Source organism: Musca autumnalis, unplaced genomic scaffold, assembly GCF_047663935.1.
Source record: "Musca autumnalis isolate F117 unplaced genomic scaffold, ASM4766393v1 scaffold_1, whole genome shotgun sequence".
Taxonomy (NCBI): Eukaryota; Metazoa; Arthropoda; class Insecta; order Diptera; family Muscidae; genus Musca; species Musca autumnalis.
Window position 1 is genome coordinate 267,759,846 of NW_027411644.1, and position 12,952 is coordinate 267,772,797.

Genomic DNA, 12,952 nt, shown 5'->3' on the forward strand with positions numbered 1-12,952 from the left:
GTAAACATAAACAACCTCTTCTTCGAATGTGTGTTTTGTCAAGGCCTTTAAAAACGTCACTTCAAACGTGTTTGGGTTTTTGGTGTTTTGGCCAACAAAACATCTCTTTTGGTCAAAACAAAAAAACGAAAAAAAAACTCTTGGCCACGCGTTCCCCTTTAAAATTCTCATGAAAAATTTTTAATATATTTTGGGGCTCTATTAATAATTTAATGATTGAATACAGCTCCTATATTTCGCTGCAGTAATGCGGTTATTATTCAAAACAAAAAAAAAAAAAAAAACTATGTGTGTGTACATTTGTGCGAGCATAGTAAATTCCCAACCTACCTCAATGTGAATCTGGTTAAGATATCTCACTCTTATACGCGAATTAGGTTTATACGTATTGCCAGAAATCCATATTGTGGATGCATGAATGGCTATAGCTTGTGGTCTTATACATGTTTTGGTGGTGTTGTGGCAGTGTAGATTTTTGTAGGAAATTATTGTATGCATATAGTATTTGCTCTTTTTTATACGTTTGTTTTTTGTATTTAACTTAACGTTGTTGCTTTTGTGTTTTTTTTCTTCTTGGATTTGTTTTGGGTTTTTACCAATATCATCATTATTACTTCTCTGTCTCAGTAAACCAACATCATAATGTGATTTCTGGCTGCATTGTTATTGTTGTTGTTTTTGTTGCCATCCAATTCAAAGTTTGTGTATGGTTTGTATAAAACCATTGTTGCCGGCAATTGGTGCCAACAGTTCAAAATTATACACCAGTTAAGGTAGTTACATCAACTGCCAAAAACATTTAAATCTTTGTCGTAAGGACCAAACAACACTCCTGCAAACAGTAGAGAGCAGCATCAGAAAGTAAGTTGTTTTCCTAGTGTTTTGTTGTTGTGTTAATACGAAATAGGTGTGACCACACCTAATACATTACAATGTCAGTGTTATAAATTAAAAATAAAAATTAAAAATGTGTATATAATAATTGTGTTGTTGTAATAATGACTTAAAATTACAACTATTTAGAAGTGAACAAATATTAAAAAGCAAATAATTAAGGAAAAAAACTGTATTGGAAAGTTTTACAAATGTGATTAGAATGAAAATTCTTAATTGTTTAATGGTAAAATAAATAATAGTGTAAAAGTTTATAACAACAATATATGTATGTGGGTTTCTAAGTGAAACCGGTAACTTTTTCAAAATTAGGTTATTAACTTCCCTTACTTTTTGCTGTGGTGATGCTGCACATCAGCAACACATTTTAGTATATTTTCAGAATTTTTTTAACTAACGGTTCCAGAGATATCGCGCCTTGAAAATGTCAAATTCTGGGAAAACTTTTTTGTTTGTTTTTGTTTTTGTATTTTTTGTTGTTTTATCAGCTATCTAATAAAAGATGTAAAAACATTTTGCAATGTTGGCTTGGATGGAATTTCGCACACTGATATAAAAGAAAAATTTAATTGACAAATTTAAAAAAAATTAAGAAAAAATTGTAATCATTCGAATCCCAGTACCAAATAGGTCTTAAAATTTTTGTAATTATTCGTAGTTTAATACAAAAAAAAAAAAATCCAAGACAATCGAAAAGTACAATCATTGATAAAAATTGATTTTACATTTTAAATCGCAAAAATTCAATCTAATCCCACTGTGCAAAATTTTTTTTATATATTTTATTAGATAGCTGAAATAACAGCAAAAATAGAAAAATAGTTTTTACAGATTTTGACATTTTCAAGGCGCGAAAAAAATTCTGAAATATTAGTCCGGTCAAAATAGACATGCGTATAAGGGGGAAATAGCAAAAATTCCCACAAAGCTGAATTTTGGTGGAGAGCTATGGTTGGCCATTAGAAGCAACGTCCTAAAAGTCCCCATCGATCCCATGTGTGCAAAACAAGTTATTCGGGGTCAAAGGTCATTTTTGGAGGCATTATTCAGTTTTTTTAATTTTTCTCAAAAACGGTAAGACTTAGTAAAAGCCGGCTAAAGTAAAAGTTGTAGATTCAATAATTGTCTACAAGTGTGGTCTTTATGATTCTTAAAATAGACTTACCATTTTCGAGATATCACGATCTAAAGGTCAAATAAAAAATTAGCCGCGTAAGTACATTGTGAGGCGAATCGGTTAAAGTAACGACACAATGTGTTAGATACTTCCATAAGCTTTCAAACGATGTTCACTTTGCAGTAATCGGTTCAATAGAACCGGGTCTAACCCGGTTTTTAAATTTGGCCTTTCTGGTCGAATAACCGGCGAACCGGATCCGCAACCGTTGAAAATTGTACCTTTCCGTAATCAGCGCAACAATCCCTACCTTCGGACAAAACTTGAAAAAAATCGGAGAGTTTTCGTTGGGGTCGTTCCCGTTGGGCTTTCGATTATACATGTGGGTTAAATGGGCTATTTTTGCATAAAATTACTCTTACATTGAATAACTCTACTAAACACGCTCCGATTATGTTGGAATTTTTTTTTGTTTTAGAAGATAGCTATAATTTCTCTCTTCAAGAAAATATATATTTTTTGGGGGACAGACCCGATTACTTCGCTTATTTTAGCCGGTTCGTCTGAATATGTACATATTTCCCTTATAAGTGCATAAAAATCATGTGTTTTTTAGAACAGCTATATCTCAAGAATGGTTCCTTCTAGGATAAAAATTATAAAGGTCAGACTTGTAGATAATTTTTCTGTCTACAATATTTACTTTAGTCACTTTTTGATTAGATCAACCGTTTTCAAAAAATAAATCCGAAAACCTAAAACCCCTTAAAATTTGACCTTTGACCGCGAATAATTTTTTTTGCACACATGGGATCGATGGGGACTTTTAGGACATTGCTACTAATGGCAAACCCTAGCTCTCCACAAAATTTCAGCTCTGTGGGAATTTTTGCTATTTCAATGTCTATTTTGACCGGACTATATTCTAAAATATTTTGTTGATAAGCAGCATCACCACAGCAAAAAATAAAGGAAATCAAAAACCTCATCTTGAAACATTGTCCGATTTCACTATATTTGAACTGAGAACAAATATTCTCAAAAATAGGAGTTTGTCTTATTATGTCCTAAACATGAGCTATAAATAATTTTTATTAGAAGGTGTTTAAGTTGCTTTATAAAGGTATTTAAGTTGTTTTTCTGTAATCGGAAACGGGTAATGTTCTGTATTAAAGTAAAAGTTAACGGTTATAATTTCAAATATAAAAATATGGACTACTTTAAGCGGATTAACAAATTTGATTTCGGTTGAAATTTGTGATATCGTAAACTGGCAATCTACATCAATCCAAATATGTTTCCATGTGTATCTGTCATCACATTGGCGCACATTGATACAAAATTCGATTTGTCTGACCAAAGCCCCCTTCTTTCTAATTTATATATGTAATTCAACAGTAAACAATATTGAAACCACGAAAACCAAAAAATATAGGTCAAAAAGAATCCCTAAACCAATTATTCATATAGGTTTTACTATACCCTCAGCCATTAGGCTAAAGAGAGTGCATACAATATCACAGGATAAAAATGTGCCTCATCAAAATAATTGAACGACATCCGTTTTAGAAAATGGAAACGACATAGCGCTATCAGTCCGTCAGGAACGGATAAACCGATTTTATTCCAAATTTTGTCTTTATAATATTTTATTCAAACTAAGAATCAGTTGGCGGTTAGGTCATATGGGCCCACTCGTTCCGGTATCTAAGAAAAGTTAATTTTTTCGTCAATGTAATGCGTTTAATGACTCTAAAATTAATCTGCCGATTTGGTCCAAAATTTATTCCTGGTAATAGTTCACAAAAAAAAAAAACAAATCATTACAAAATAATGGGTTTTAAGAGTACTTTTTGGTAGTCATAATTACTTACAAAACCCCCCACCAACCCATTATTTAAACAAGGGCATGACCACTAAATAACCAGTTATATATGGCAACTAGAAAAATAACCTAAAAATAACCTAAAAAAAATATATTTCTATTTTTAGAATAGTTGAGGTGGAATTTGTTTTCAATTTCAACACACTTCATATTTATATCCTCCACCATTATATGGAGGGTATAAATAAATGTGTCATTCCATTTGTAACACATCGAAATATTCATCGGAGTCCCTGTAAAGTATATATATTCATAATCAGGGTAAATTTCTACACCTAGGCTATATCGGTCCACCTTTTGATATAGCCCCCATAGAACGCTACCACACGATTTTAGGTATTTTTAAGGTTTTTGCCTCATTATCACACCCAAATGGGCGAAATTTGGTACGTAGTCTCCGTTGGGGTATAAAATTCCCTCAGAAGTTTCTTGGTATAGGTACCTCCCGATTTTTAGTATTTTAAAAGTTGTGGCCACAATAATGCACCGAAATGGCTAACATTTGGTATTTGGTCTTTATTTGGGGTATTAAACGATCCATTTAAAATTTGTCGGTATATGCCCAAGCCTTCATATCGACGCCTCCAAACAATAGTATGCTAAGTCGACTTAGCATGTTTTCAAGTTCTTTACATTTTTATATTTAACGTCCTTTAACTTAAATTCTGTCAAATTTTGGTAATGATCGGACAATCCGAACAGAAGTTATAAACAAATATACACTTAGCATAGTACTGAAGGTCAAAGAAATTTCCAAACTTTTAGAGCTTGTCCTGCAAAACTCGCTTTTCAGAATTAGCAAACTATTATTTGGAAGTGTCGAACGTCCTTTAACTTAAATTCTGTCTAATTTTGGTAATGATCGGTCAATCCGAACAGAAGTTATAAACAAATATTGACTTAGCATAGTACTGAAGTTCAAAAAAATTTCCAAACTTTGAGAGCTTCTCCTGCAAAACTCACTTTTTCGACTTAGCATACTATTATTTGGAGGTGTCGATATAGACCCATAGAACGGTACCAGCCGATTTTCGGTATTTTGGAGGTTGTGTGAAATTTGGTATTTAGCCTTTGTTGGAGGTAAAAGCATTTCTGACTGAAATTCGACGGTAGAGGTCTACGTTTCAATTTAGCCCCCATAGAACGGCGCCTCCCGATTTTTGTAATTTTGAAGGTTATGACGTCAATATCCCACCGAAAGACTAAAATTTGTTACTTAGTCTTTCATGGCGATATAAGATATTCCAGAAGAGAATTATCAGTATAAGTCCGCGGGTTCCTATATCCTCCATAGAAGCGTACCTCTTGATTTTCGATATTTTGAAGGTTTTTACCGAAATATAGGAAATTTCGTATTTAGCCTGCTTTTAGTCTAAAAACTTTCCGCTAGAAATTTGTAGGTATATATCGACGTTTTGATATAGCTCCCATGGAACGGTACCCCTCGAATTTCGATATTTTGAAGATTAGTCACATTGTTTTACCAAACTTGCTGAAATTTGGTATTTAGTCTTCTTCATAAACGAAAGGAAACTAATTGATCCATTTTACTACAATACAACTCGTGATGGAGGGTATAACAAGCTTTTTGTTTTGCTCTCTGCTGGATTTGATCATGCGAACTTCTGATTTGTAGCGGAACACAATACACACTATGCTACGCGTATGAACATTAAAGGTTGTTTAAACGCTTACATGTTCACCACCAACAGTTTTCTTATATTTTTAACAAAAAATGTGTGTGCCGACCACGAACTTTGAACATACACACCCTAGGAATTTGTAGACGGACACACACGCTCTGTGCCACCGTACTCATTACTAAGTAAGTAGAGAAGTAAGTAGTTTTACCTTGATACATTGTTTTGTAATGGGTTACGATTTTTTGCTGGGTTTTAAGATCAAGGTCGAATATGGAACATAAATCATATCGTTGCATCAGGTAGTCCTCGCGGGCCCTATTATAGCAACATAATTTTTTTGGGGGGGCAGGTCCATACTGTAGACACCAACTGCAATGACAGATGCGCACGACTACTTCCGAATTGGCCGAAACATTGTACGCCGTACAATTTCTTCCAAACGTGTATAAAGTTCGCACAACACCTTCGGCTACATCCCTCACAAAAATTTTAAATGTTCACGTAATTTTTAAAATTTTTACCGAAGGTACTTCTTGTGGTCCTATTTACAGCGACATAATGTGTTCAGTTGGTATGTCCGTGCTTCTAGACATAATGGCCCAAAATATCTAAAAAATCCTACAGTGATCAACTAAAACTGCTGACCCGAGCGGATCAACCGATATTTCTTCGGTATATATAACAGGTTCGAATATGGACTATATCGATCCTCTCTTTCGGGTACCTCCCACAACAAAATTTGTCGCACAAGTTCAGTTTAAGGACATCGGATAAATTTTTTATACCCTCAGTCTTAAGCTAATGAGGGTGTTATATACGAAATAATGGTTTCAGACAATTAGACTTTCGAACAGATTAAAGGATTTGGTTCAAAATTAGCTTCTCGTAGTATTTTGTTAAAATTTACATCAAGTTCTATGATGGGCCATATCGGTCCCGGTACCTCTCGGACAAAAGTTCAAGAATTTTCGCCATAACGCGGCGCACGATAATTTTCGAAGGGAGAATCCGATTTGGTCCTAACTTTGTGCATTGAAATATTTCGTCCAGATATAGATCATCTTAGAATATGGACCGCTCTTTCGGTTAAATTCCAAATAACATTTTAAAAATTTGGCACAAGTACAATTTACGAACACTTCTCGAATAATCATGAAATTGTTTGTAGCAGGTTGTACTCGCGGCCTTTTTTAAACGGTACAATTTATGTCGGAGACACGTCCATACTTTCTAAGATAATGTACCAATTAAATAACTGTAAAACTTTAAATAATCCTACCGCCATCAACTCAAATTATGCGCACGAATACTTAGGAATATTTATCCGATTTGGCCAAACATTTAAAGTTAAATTTCTTACAATTGCATCAATTTTCAGGATGGTCTTAATTTTGAAATATTTTTTTTACAGTACAGTTTAAGGGCTGCACGAGGTTCGTTTGCAATTTTTTACCGAAAGTACTTCATGTTGTCCTGTTTACAACAAGAGACATAATGATCCGAAATGTCAAAAAATCCTATAGTGACCAAATATGGACTATAACGGTCCACTCCTTCGGACACCTAAAACAACAAAATTTGGAAATGACCCAACAAAGAATCAAAAATTCTACACGAAAACTATCGAAAGGAAGAACTCCCAAAATTAGATCCAGTTCCAAATAGGACTATGGCGTGCGGAAATTTCAATAGGGCGTAGTCATTGTAGTCATGACGACAATATTCCAGAGATATAGGCGCCGAAATAATAAGTTTTTTGTGCATATGTTTGTAACGCATCGATGAGCTGAGACGATCTGGCTATATGTGTACTTCCTTCTGACAATCTAAACATTGCTACAGGTCGGGTGAAGATGGGCGTCCCACAGAGAAAGGTGATGATCAGATAGTATTCAGGGGAGGAAATGGCTAAAAAAAACTGCGGAAAAAGTCAACGTTTTATTCTTATTTGGTGTATACCTAAATAAAAATCGGACTCTGAAAGTAGATAATCTCACCTAATTTGCATGTACATATATTTCCATTTATTTAACTCTCATTGCAGCAGCTTTGGTTGTAGCAATTTCTTCTGAGCTTGCAATTGATCCTAATTGTGTTACCACGAGTAGTCAAATACTAGAAGCTCGGGTATCCGAATGCCTTCTTCTGTTGGATGTATTCCGCGGCACAATATTTTACTGAAAATAGATCCCCTGAACTTTTGATCAAATATCAGAGTTATTGCAAAAGAACCAAGCTATCCCAAAATTTTTATTTCAAAATATTTATGTTAATGACCATTATCTTTGCCTCTGTTTGGAGTATTTACAACATGAATAATAATCAAGAAGACCAGCAGATCATTAAATCAGTACCAAGTCGGTTGTTGACTGTGGCGAAATATAAAAAGTCAATTCAATCAAATTAATTTTGGACTTTTATTTCAATTGTCTTTCCACTAAAGACTCAATCAAACATTGTTTTATTGTATGGATGTTTTCTGTCCACCCTAAATACAAAAATAGTCCGGTATTGAGATATTAGTTGTCGAACAAGGAAATTAAATATCTCGTTCCGGTGAAGAGTTCGCCGAAAAAAACGATTGCAAATCACTGTGTGACGCCCATAACAACACCTTTCATAATGGCCAGATTTCATAGAACTGTATTTCCCACACACGCCTAACAGAAAAATTCGCAAAATTTAATCAATCTGTCTTGCAAGTTTAGAAAATTATTTGATTTCATTTATATTTAATTTCATTATTTGAATTTAATATTCCTGTCATCTGTTGCAGTAAAATTCCTTTACAAGATTTCGTTGAAATTTTTTTTATCTCGAAATCTCTGACATCTTTGACTATTTTGTATAAAAAAAGTTTTCCAACAAAAATTCCACTTACAATATGGCCAATAATTGTCCTGGAATTTTGTTCTTCTCATTTTACCTGCATAACAATTCCACTTAATTTGCCAAGAGTTTTGGCATGAGTGTTGTTGGTGTTCTTGTTGATTGTTTTTATTTTAATTTGCTTTCTTTTTTTAGCCATCCTCCACTCCATAAAATTCTTGACAATAATCCAATTTTGGCATGCCATATGGCAATGTCAGAGAGTATATGGTATTCACATCTTTCACTTCTGATTAATTTTCATTATGTCAACTTCCTTTGTCTGTCTCTATGTGGGTGGAATGGGGGTGTGTAGATGAGTGTAGAAAGGTGGCATTGGCTCCCAGTACTCAAAACATTACAACCAAAACCCAGAGGAAATTATAAAAAGGGCTTCCTTGCGAAATATGTGTGTATGTTCGATGTCTACCAGAATATAAATATAAAAAAATATTCGAGATATTTGTAAAAAAACAAAACGAATTCCCTCCACGTTTTTATATTTATAAGATTTTTATACAATCCTTAATTTTAATACAATGGCATACTGATGATGTGTTTTCCTGTTGTTGTGTTCCCACAAAAACCTGCCCCCCATATTTCTTTTCTATAGCTACCTTACTTTTATTTCAAAGGAGGATATATACATAAATTGTATTGAAGGTGTTTTTTTTTAGCTCAACAACATCCGTTGTGTAAATATTTCTTTTTCATTTCAAATGTAGAGGAAAAGCAAATAAACGAAAAAGTGTCATACATAATTAATTAGATGTCTCGGAAAAATATATTTTTAAATGGATTTTAAGGGGATATCTAACATGAAAATGCCTTTAAAAATATTTCAATGTATTTTAAAAAACAATCCCCCAAAAGATGTCTTGGATTATATTTTACAATTTTTTTTTTTGCGTATCATTTCTTTACTCTGTTGGAGACAAATTGTATATACTCAGATATGTATTTATGTACATATAACTATATACATATGTACATATGTTTTTTCTTCATCTCTTTTCCCATGTTTCTCTGTGTAACAAAACTACTTTTTTCCAAACTTTAATTAAGTTCAATGAATTGTTAATGTATTCATGGAGTGTGAATATTAAAGACCACCAAACACATAAATTTGTCATAACCTAATTTTGATTTTCAAGGTTATGATGCAGTCGGTTTTTATTTCCATATTTTATTTTTATGATATTGGCATAAATAATAGTAAAGATAAAACATTAAAATGACCTCTAAAATAAAAAATATATATTTATAGCATATTTGCAAATTTTTTGATTTTATTTTTTTCATCCGAAATTTAATCATTGTCACATACTAGCATGTAATATAAACAAGTTAACAAAGGCTATATATAGTTGGTAACTATGTGATACCCTACATCCTATTCACGGATCAACGTTTCTTTCAGGGAGATACAAAATTTATTTACCAGATAACTTATGATGACTAAATTAAAATGATGACAGTACAGTAGATGTACATCGATTACTTCAAATCTATGTCCCATTAAAAATCTGAAGAACTCGACACTATTATATTATTTTAAAACTTTTGCTTTAACTTTATTACAATCTCATTAGATAGAATATTGTATATAAGGTAATTCGATATAAAATATCTCGTAAAATGATTTAAAATTTTTATTTATATTTTTGGACTAATTTTTGAGGTTTTTAAAAGCAGATATACATTTGAACACAAGCTTCCTAGCAAAAATGGGCAGTCACATGAGACGAAAAACACATTAATAAGTAATGTAAACAATCTACTTTCTGCATTATTTAACAAGGCAAAGCTACTTACTTTACTTTAAAATACGCGGTTGTAGTCAACCTATTACAATAACAACTTACCTTAATCATTGCTAAGTAATGAGTACGGTCCGACTACAAAACAGAGAGTTGTGACGAAGAGTTGGTTGTACATACATACATATGTGAGAGTTTGAACCCTTTTATTCGCACGCGTGGCACAGTGTGTAGTATGTTTGGCTACAAATCAGAAGTTCAGTGCGAAATACCTTTGTAAAATAATAGGTTAGTTTGTTTTGGACAACGATTCTATAATACTTTATTGACGTGATTCAATTCAGTTATTCACGCAAGGCTTTACCTATCTACTAGCACAAAGCCTATCTCAAGTAACTAGTAAGCACACAGCTTTACTCTATTCAGGTTACTTATTTACTCTTTAGATTACAGTGGCGGTTATAGCTCGTGTTAAGATACACAATTAACTGCTCAAACTCCCAACCGTTCCTTAGCTGTATTTATACGTGCCTGCTGATACATAGCCTGTTCTAGTCTCCTTAACGTAGACAAACCACAATGATCACGCGACATTGGAGATTTTTTCTTAGTTCGGTCTATGGAACAAATGTTCTGTAATGGACCAGCTAAGTTAGTAAGATCACGCGGCATGCTAGTGGATTCAAAAATACACATACACACAAAGAGACGACTTGATGTAAACAACTAATGAGGCGGAGGTAGTAAATAAGGGAGAGGAGCAGGGGTTACAATGAATGCGACACAATACATAACTGAATGCACAAAATTAATAAGAGAGAGGGAAAGAGATAGAACTTAAAGCGTACAAAAAAATAGCAAAACAAACGTAGAAAAGTAGTTATTGGAATTCCATACAGTAATTGTTGTTGTAATTTTGGGTACGTTTACCTCAATGATATTTGATCTACAATTTATCGCCAAGTCCGACGTGTCTCACGACACCACTTTTAGAGAAGGTTCTCATGGCGGACTGAGGAGATTTGCCACCACCGATGGTGATGTTCTGGTCTGGGATTGAACCGCAAACGTTCTCAGTGCAAAGCTCAACGGTGGCTCATCAAAAACATAAAAAAGTCAAATATTCACGTTGTCATTGGAGATGATGATTCTCAAGCATTTGAGAACTTTTTGATAGTCATTCAAAGCTACAGCTATTTCTTCAAAATCTTCTAGAATGTCACAAGAGTTCCAGGATCTCACTTCACTCAGTGAAGTTAAGGAGGAGAATATGCAAGTCTCTGCAGCAGCCTCTTTCCTTTAGCTCAGTTTTACTTTTGGTGAAGACGGCTTTCAATTGAGCATAATTACTTATCAAATCCTGCACAAAGAAGCACTCGATGTTTGGCCATATCCATGACAACTCGAAGAACGCTATTCAGAACATTATGCTCGAACATTTCGACGCCTCCAAACAATAGTATGCTAAGTCGACTTAGAATGTTTTCAAGTTCTTTACATTTTTATATTTAACGTCCTTTTACTTAAATTCTGTCAAATTTTGGTAATGATCGGACAATCCGAACAGAAGTTATAAACAAATATTTCCTTAGCATAGTACTGAAGGTCAAAGAAATTTCCAAACTTTAAGAGTTTGTCCTGCAAAACTCGCTTTTCAGAATTAGCAAACTATTATTTAGAGGTGTCGAACGTCCTTTAACTTAAATTCCATCTAATTTTGGTAATGATCGGTCAATCCGAACAGAAGTTATAAACAAATATTGACTTAGCATAGTACTGAAGTTCAAAAAAATTTCCAAACTTTGAGAGCTTCTCCTGCAAAACTCACTTTTTAGACTTAGCATACTATTATTTGGAACTAGAATGACTGTCATGTAGCTGGCATTCACGCTTCCCAGCAAAAAAAATCATTACTAAACAATTGGTTTTTATAGAACTTATTGGAAGTCGTAACTACTTACAAAGCCCTCTACTAACCTATTATTTTAACAAGGACCTATCGCATTTTATTACTAGTTATTCTACGACCACCGTGGTGCAATGGTATGCACACCCGCCTTGCACGCTAAAGGTCGTGGGTTCGATTCCCCGGCCAGTCAACATCAAACACTTTTCAACGGTGGCAAAATACCCCTCAGTAATGTTGGCGACATTTTCTGAGTATTTCAGCCTTGTACAACTTCTCTACAAGTGGTGTCTTAGACACGCCGTTCGGACTCGGCGATAAACAGTAGGTCCCATATCAGTGAGCTAATATGAATCGGGGTGCACTCACTGATATGAGAGAAGTCTCCCCTGTCCCGCCTGGGATGTTTGTGGAACAATTATATATATTATTCTACGACCACTAGAATAACTAGTTATTATACTGCCACTGGAAGTAGAAAAACAACCTTAACCGTTGCTCTCAATTTGCAGTTTGTAGAGGTTTCTTCTTTGCACAAACATTTCATTCAATGAATCAATATTCTGTTTTTTCTGCACCGGTCGTACTCCTACAGAAGTCTTTTTAATTTTGCACAAATTGGTACATCAAATATATGTGGCAAGTTCAATGTGCTGCTCCATGCAGCTTTATGCTTTAAATAGGGCTTTAAATAGTGACCGCTCATGAATGTGGTTTCTGTAAAAACTTATAATTAACAGGTAGCCGAAGGAAGAAAAAACTTCTATAAAATCAAGTGATCAAAGGTTAAGTGTTTCGAATGCACCAATTAGAAGCAAAGGCATTTGTCATCAAAATAAAAGTTTCAAAATATTGAAACTGGGACAGTTTACTGTCTAT

At 33.8% G+C, this 12,952-nt stretch overlaps 1 protein-coding gene across 1 annotated transcript in view; it reads left to right on the top strand.

Annotated features, from left to right (window-relative positions):
• Nucleotides 1-763: 763 nt before the first annotated feature.
• Nucleotides 764-12,952, top strand: part of Osi2 (DUF1676 domain-containing protein Osi2) — a 46,801-nt gene continuing 34,612 nt past the window's right edge. The window contains exon 1 of the mRNA XM_073964166.1: nucleotides 764-861. The gene's annotated coding sequence lies outside the window, so the exon portion shown is untranslated. The remainder of the gene's footprint in view (nucleotides 862-12,952) is intronic.